Source organism: Arachis ipaensis, chromosome B05 (assembly GCF_000816755.2).
Source record: "Arachis ipaensis cultivar K30076 chromosome B05, Araip1.1, whole genome shotgun sequence".
Lineage (NCBI taxonomy): Eukaryota > Viridiplantae > Streptophyta > Magnoliopsida > Fabales > Fabaceae > Arachis > Arachis ipaensis.
The window spans coordinates 15111767-15119825 of NC_029789.2; positions in this window are offsets into that span (position 1 = coordinate 15111767).

Sequence of the window (8059 nt, forward strand, 5' to 3'; positions counted from 1 at the left end):
TAAATATGATGGTAGACTTAAATTTTTGTTTTTTTTCAAAAATTTATTTAAAAATTTAATATATAATTTTAAATATTTAAATCTAATATTTTTTAGTTGAAAGTTTACAAATAAGTTTAAATATCAAAGTTTATTATTAAAATAAAAAAATCAGATTTGAAATATATTAAATCCTCAATTACAAAAAATATGAAAGCACTCACAACACAATATGGCAGCAACTATAAGAAGCAAATATAGCAAGTAAAGCAATAATAATAACACATTGAGATTTTAAGGTGGAAAACCCCCTCAATGTGAGAGGTAAAAACCACGGGTCGTCCAGACCAATGAAATAACTCCACTATAATCAAATGAGGTACAAAAGAGTCTCAAACAAAGCACAAAAACATGCATATAACCAGCCAAAACATCAAAGCACCAAAGCTTATAATGAGAAGCAATAAGATGAAAAATATCCAAAAAAAGCGCTGATGTTCGAAGCCTATTTCTCCCTCTGTAGACCTCTAGTTAAAATCTCTACCGTTCAGAATGAATAACAACATATGAAGAATCTGCAGTCTATATTTCATGTCGATCCAACAGTGAAAGAATGAGAAACTGCTGTTCAAAGAATGCTGCTCTGTGTAAAAATGGGAAACCTATTTTTTCTCTTGTGAAGCCAATTTATCCTATTGAAAAACTCCAATAAACATCTCCACCGACCAGAATGAAGAACAAGATGATTAAAACACGCAACTTAAATTTCAAGCCGATCCAACGGTGAATGAATGAGAAACTGCTATTTAAAATTTACTGCTTTGCATAAAAATAGAAATTCTATTTTTCCTCTTCTCTCTCACTTGGTGGCTATTCTCTCTCTCTCAAAAGACTCAAAAAATATGATTAGGATTGTGACACAATGGGTGCAAAGAGACACCCTCAAAATATTGGGTTTGGGCCTCACAAAGGAGAGAAAAACCCAACAAATCTCCCCCTTCTCGACTAGGTGGAGGCTCTCGCCATTCTGGCAATCAAACAACATGTTTCAAGCTTATCTCTTGACAATGCTTTTGTCATCATATCAGCACCATTGTCATCAGTGTGAACTTTCTCAAGTTCCAATAACTTGGAATCTAACACATCCCCTATCCAGTGATACCTAACATCAATATGTTTAGATCTTGCATGAAAAGTTGAATTCTTGGCAAGATGAATAGCACTTTGGCTATCACATAACAACACATAACGGTCTTGTTTGAAACCAAGTGCTGTAAGAAACTTCTTCATCCACAACAACTCTTTATATGCTTTAGTTGCTATAATAAACTCTGCCTCTATGGTAGAAAGTGCAACACACTTCTGTAGCCTTGACTGTCATGAAATAGCTCACCCTGCAAACTTGACCAAATAACCTGGAGTAGACTTTCGAGAATCAATATCTCCTGCCATGTCTGCATCAGTAAAGCCAACTAGCAAAGGTTTCTCACCACCAAAACTCAAACTCAAGTTAGTTGTACCTTTGAAATATCTCATAATCCATTTAACAGCATTCCAATGTTCTTTACCTGGATTAGAGAGAAAACGACTTACAATACCAACCGCATGAGTAATGTCTGGTCTAGTATACACCATAGCATACATTAAACTTCTAACAGCTGAGGCATAAGGAATTTCATCCATTGCTTGTTTCTCCTTATCAGTGGTTAGACACTGCTTGGTGCTCAACTTAAAATGAGGAGCAAAAGAACTAGCAACACATTTGGCATCATTCATGTCAAACCTTTGAAGCACCTTCTTTATGTACTTCTCCTATGACAAATAAAGCTTCTTGGAATCTCTATAATGAGTAATATTCATGCCCAAAATCTATTTGGCAAGACCCAAGTCCTTCATAGCAAAGAACTTGCTCAACTGTTTCTTCAACTCATTAATCCTCAAAGCATTCTTACCCACAATCAAAATATCATCCACATAAAGCAAAAGAATGATAAAATCACCATCAGAAAATTTTTGCACAAATACAAAATGATCTGAAGTTGTCTTACGGTAACCATGCTCTCCCATAACAGATTCGAATTTTTTGTACCACTATCTTGGAGCTTGCTTCAACCCATAAAGACTATTCTTAAACTTGTACACAAAACCTTCCTTTCCTTTAACAACAAAGCCCTCCAGTTGCTCCATGTAGATCTCCTTATCTAAATCATCATGAAAAAAGTTGTCTTCACATCCATTTGCTCAATCTCCAGATCAAGAGAAGCTGTTAATCCAAGCACATTACGAATGGATGACATCCTCACAACAGGAGAAAAAATCTCCTCATAATCAACACCTTTTCTCTGACTAAAGCCTCTAACAGCCAATCTAGCCTTATATCGAGACTTAGAATTATGTTCTTCATTCTTGATTTTGAATACCTATTTGTTCTTCAAAACTCGCATACCCTTCGATAGCTTCACCAACTCATAGGTATCATTCTTAAGCAAGGACTTCATTTCTTCTTGCATAGCTTCAAGCCATTGAGCTTTACTTTCATCTTCAACAACCTCTCTAAAGCATTCAGGTTCTCCCCCATTAGTCAACAAAACAAACTCTTGTGGAGAATACCTTGACGAAGGCTTCCTCTCTCTTGTAGACCTTCTGAGTGCATTTACAGGAATTTTCAAAGTTGGTTGTTCATCTTGATCATCATCACCAACTTCATCAAGTATCGGATCAACTATTCCATCTTTACCTGCACCTATATCATACTCATTATTTTGAGCTTCAACTCTACCATCTTCTACTATAGGCATAGAGGGAGTAATATCCAAGTCAGAAAAATCATCACTAGACTGAATCATTGGCTTCTCCGCATTATCAACATCCTTCAATGTTTGGTCTTCAACAAAGACAACATCTCTACTCCAAATCACCTTCTTGCTAACTGGATCATAAAACCTGTAACCAAACTCATCCATGCCATAGCCAATAAAAATACACTGCCTAGTCTTTACATCAAGTTTAGATCTCTCATCTTTGAGAATATGAACAAAAGCTTTACATCTAAAGACTTTTAAATGACATAAGAAACATCTTTACCTGACCATACCTTCTCTAGCACTTCAAATTGTAAGGAAACACATGGTGTCTGGTTGAAGACATGAAGAACAGTGCTCAAAGCTTCACCCCAAAAGGATTTTGCCAATCCAGATTGTGATAATAAGTACCTAACTCTTTCAACTAATGTTCTGTTCATCCCTTCAGCCAAGCCATTCAATTGAGGAGTCTTTGGAGGAGTCTTCTGATGTCTTATACCATGCTCTTTACAATAAGCATCAAATGACCTGAGTACTCACCACCATTGTCAGTACGAATGCATTTTAACTTCTTCCCATTTTCTCTTTCAACAGAAGATTGAAATTGCTTGAACACATTCAAAACTTGATCTTTGGTCTTCAAAGTATAAACCCATAGTTTCCTAGAATGATCATCAATAAAGGTTACAAAAAAGATAGACCTTCCAAGTGTTCTTGTCTTCATCGGCCCACATACATCAGAATGCACTAAGTCAAGTATCTTCGGCTTTCTTGAAGGTGGATGACTCTTAAAAGAAACCCTGTTTTGTTTTCCAACAAAGCAATTGTTGCACTTTTGCAAAGTAACCTTACAACCAGATAAAAGATTCCTCTTGGATAACATATTCATACCCTTCTCACTCATATGACATAATCTCTTATGCCATAAATCAGTATCATCAATAAACTCAGCAGCATTAACAACATCTTTCACAATTTTTGCTTGAGTTAAATAAAGAGTAGAATGTCGTGTACCTCTAGCAACAACCATGGAACCCTTGGTGAGCTTCTAACTATCACAAGAGAATGAGCTATCCAAGTCTTCATCACACAACTTACCAACAGAAAGTAAGTTCAACCGAATATCTGGAACATGCTTCACACGCTTCAAAGTCAACTTGGTACCGTTGGAGGTTTTTAAGCAAATTTGTCCAACACCGGCACATTTTGCAACACCTTGATGAGCCATTTTCACATCACCAAAATCATCAGGAGTATAAGATGTAAACAAATCCCTCCTAGATATAACATGAATAGAAGCACCACTATCAATCACCCAACTAGTGCTATTATCAACAAGGTTAATAGATTCAAACTCCTCAACAAGAAAAAAACCATCATGAGTTACATTAACCTTGTTTTCATTTCTACCATCATCTTTATTTGTACTCTTGTCTTTACTTGCCTTGGCTTTCTCCTTCTTTAGCCGCCAACAAAATTTCTTCACATGTCCCTTTTGACCCAATGATGACACTCAATATTCTTATATTTTCCTTGAGACTTGCTTCTGCTTTGATCTCTACTTTTGGGACCTCGACTTTTGTTTCTCCCCCTAAACTCAGAAACAAGAACATCTGAATGCGTAGTTGATGTACCTTGTGACTTTCTTCTCATCTCTTCATTCAAAACACTACTCTTGACAAGATCTATAGAGATTACACCATCAAGAGCAAAATTAGACAATGACATTCTGAGAATTTCCCACGAGTCTGGTAAGGAGCCAAGAAGTAACAATCCTTGAATCTCTTCATCAAATGTGATACCCATGGAAGATAAATGATTCATAATTCTTTGGAAATTATTCAAGTGATCTGTCATTGATGTCTCATCTGTATACTTCAAAGCCAACAACTGCTTGATAAAAAACATCTTGTTATTCCCAGTTTCTCGAGCATACAATTGTTCAAGCTTAATCCAAAGGGTCTGAGCATGTGTCTCTCCAATAATATGGTTCAACACATTATTGTCAACTCACTGCCTAATATATCCACAGACTTGTCTATGCAACAAAGTTTAATCATCATCTGGTTTATCATTAGGCTTCTCTGTACCAAAAATTAGTTGATGAAAATTTTTGACATAAAGCAAATCTTCCATCTTTGACTTCCACAAATCATAATTAAGACCATTAAGAGTGATCATCCTACTAGTATTAATATTAGCTTCTATTGTTCACAAAATCATAAGCCCAGAAAAAATACCAACAAGCTCTGATGCCAGTATGAAAGAGTCTAGCAGTGGAAATGACACAAATTTTCAACACAAGAACAATATGAAAGCACTCATAACACAATATGGCAGCAACTATAACAAGCAAATATAGCAAGTAAAGCAATAACAAGAACATACCGAGATTTTAACGTGGAAAACCCCCTCAATGTGAGAGGTAAAAACCACGGATCGTCCAAATCAATAAAATAGCTCTACTATAATCAAATGAGGTACAAGAGAGTCTTAAACAAAGTACAAAAACGTGCATATAACCAGCTAAAACATCAAAACATCAAAGCACCAAAGCTTATAAATAAGAAGCAAGAAGATGAAAAATACCCAAAAATAGAGCTGTTGTTCGAAGCCTATTTCTCCCTCTGCAGACCTCCATTTAAAATTTTCACCGTTCAGAATGAACAACAAGATGTGAAAAATTTGCAGTCCAAATTTCACATCGATCCAACGGTGAAAGAATGAGAAACTGCTGTTCAAAGAATGCTGCTCTGTGTAAAAATGGAAAACCTATTTTCTCTCTTGCAAAGTCAATTTCTCCCACTGCAAATCTCCAATCAACATCTTCAATGACCAGAATGAAGAACAAGATGAGTGGAACACACAGTTCAAATTTTAAGCCGATCCAACGGTGAATGAATGAGAAACTGCCATTTGAAAATTACTGCTAAGCATAAAAACAGAAATTCTGTTTTCCCTCTTCTCTCTCACTTGGTGGCTATTCTCTCTCTCTCTCTCAAAAGACCTCAAAAAATCTGATTAGGGTTGTGACATAATAGGTGCAAAGAGACACCCTCAAAATATTGGGCTTGAGCCTCACAAAGAAGAGAAAAAATCCAACAAATTGAACAATATTAAATTAGAAATCGAAAAAGCAATACTGATAGGTATTAGAGATTAGGCTATACTAATACTACTACATTACATAAAAATCAACCATACCAAACTATTTATGATATTAATAATTAACTAATTTATCGTGCACAACATCAATCATACATTGTCATAAATTAAGCTAATACAATAGCCAAATCAAACACTAATTAATAACCAATAAAAAATTCATTGTCAACTATTAATTAATATAAATCATCTGAGACAAATCTAAAAATTGAAAAGTAAATAATTTTTTTTAGTTACCTAAAGTTCAGTCCTGATTCTTATATTAAGTTTGATGAAACTTAAAACAAAAAATTTGCATCGTCACTACTAACATTCAGTCACATGTTCACAAACCTCAAACTATATATGAACCAAAATCAAGCAAATACCAAAAGCACCTAAACCATAAAAACTTTGCACATATATTCACCAAATCTAAAATCCAAAACATCAGTCAAATACAACCATATACAAAATCAATCAACCAGCCACATGAGACACTAAGGCTACGTTTGTTTATAGAGACAGGGACACAAAGACATAAAATCGTGTTTGACAGAGGAGACATTGACAGAGATATTGTGTCCAGAGACACTGAATCAGTGTATTTTGTGTCCATCCTGACAGGAAGGACATAGAAACACTAACAAGAGACACAACTTATTTTTTATTTTTTCTTTTATTATTCTTGTTAATTTTTTATAATTATATTTTTCATTATTATATTTTTCGTCTCAAATTTTTTAAATGAAAAAAATGAGAATAAATTGAATTTTCATAATTTATTCTAGTTTATCACCAAATAGAATACAAAAACATAAAATTTTGTGTCTCTGTCCTTTATGTCTTATTCTCAGTGTCTTGTGTTGTCCTGTTCTCATAAACAAACGCAACCTAATTGACATTCAGTCATCATTAATCCAGAAACATAACTTAAATCAATAATTAACTCAGATAATAAACAAGTTAAAATTAACTCTGATAATTAACAACAATCAACTAATTAACTCAAAAAATAATTAACTCGAATAATAATAAACTTAGAATATTAATAACAATAAACAATAAGTTAATAATGAACTCAAAAAATAAATAAGTTAGTATTAACTTAGACAATTAACAACAATCAATTAATTAAGAACAAAAATTAGAAAAATGCAATTGGAAATTTTACATCTGCAGAACAATAAACAGAAATTAAAACAATAAATAGAAATTAGATTAATAAACACAGAATCATTAAAACAAAATTCAAAATCAAAATCATAAACAAAATTTTAAACATCGAATAATCAAAACAAAATTTAAAAAAACTCTAAATCAAAACAAAATTAAAAAACTCTAAATCTAAACTAATACATGAACTAAATCTGAAAAATAGTTAAATCTCTAATACAAACATCCTAATTACAAATTTTCTAATACATAACAAATTAAAATTGGATAAATTAGGGTTATGACTTCTTAAATAAATTAAAAAATTAGTAGGAATAAGGAGAAGGACAACATACCTGGAGGGAGAAAGGAGGCAGCTTCGTGTGACACATGGAGCAGCGGCGATAACAATGGCAGCAGTGGTGGAGCGACAAAAACGATGGCGATAGAGCGACCAACATAATGTAAGGAGTCCACGCAATCTTTGAACGTTTTTTGTGGTGGCGGACGGTGGTGAAGGGGTTTCCAGAAGTGGTTTGTTGGGAGAGAGAGGAAGGGGGAGAGAGAGAGAGAGAAAGGAGAAGATTAGAGAGAGAGGGAGTAATTCAGAAATGAGGGGAGAGGGTTCACAATTCGAATTTAGAACAAGATTTCTGTCGAATTTACCGGTGGATAAATCTGACGATAAGGCTTTACAAATGACCAAAATACAGCGTTCCATGAATTCGGATTACTGTCGGATTTATCGACTGGTAAATCCAACGGTAATAATCGCGCCAAATTTTCTTTTTTTCTTCTAATTATTTTCGGTGAATTTACCGTTGGAAAGTAAAATCTGACGGTAATTTTTTTACCCGACGAATTTATTGTCAAATCCACCGATAAATTCGTCGGTAAACCCACTACTAATGTCCGACGCTAAATTCGACGGTATTCAGCGTTTTTGTTGTGGTGATAATATTAGAATTTCTATTGTCTCA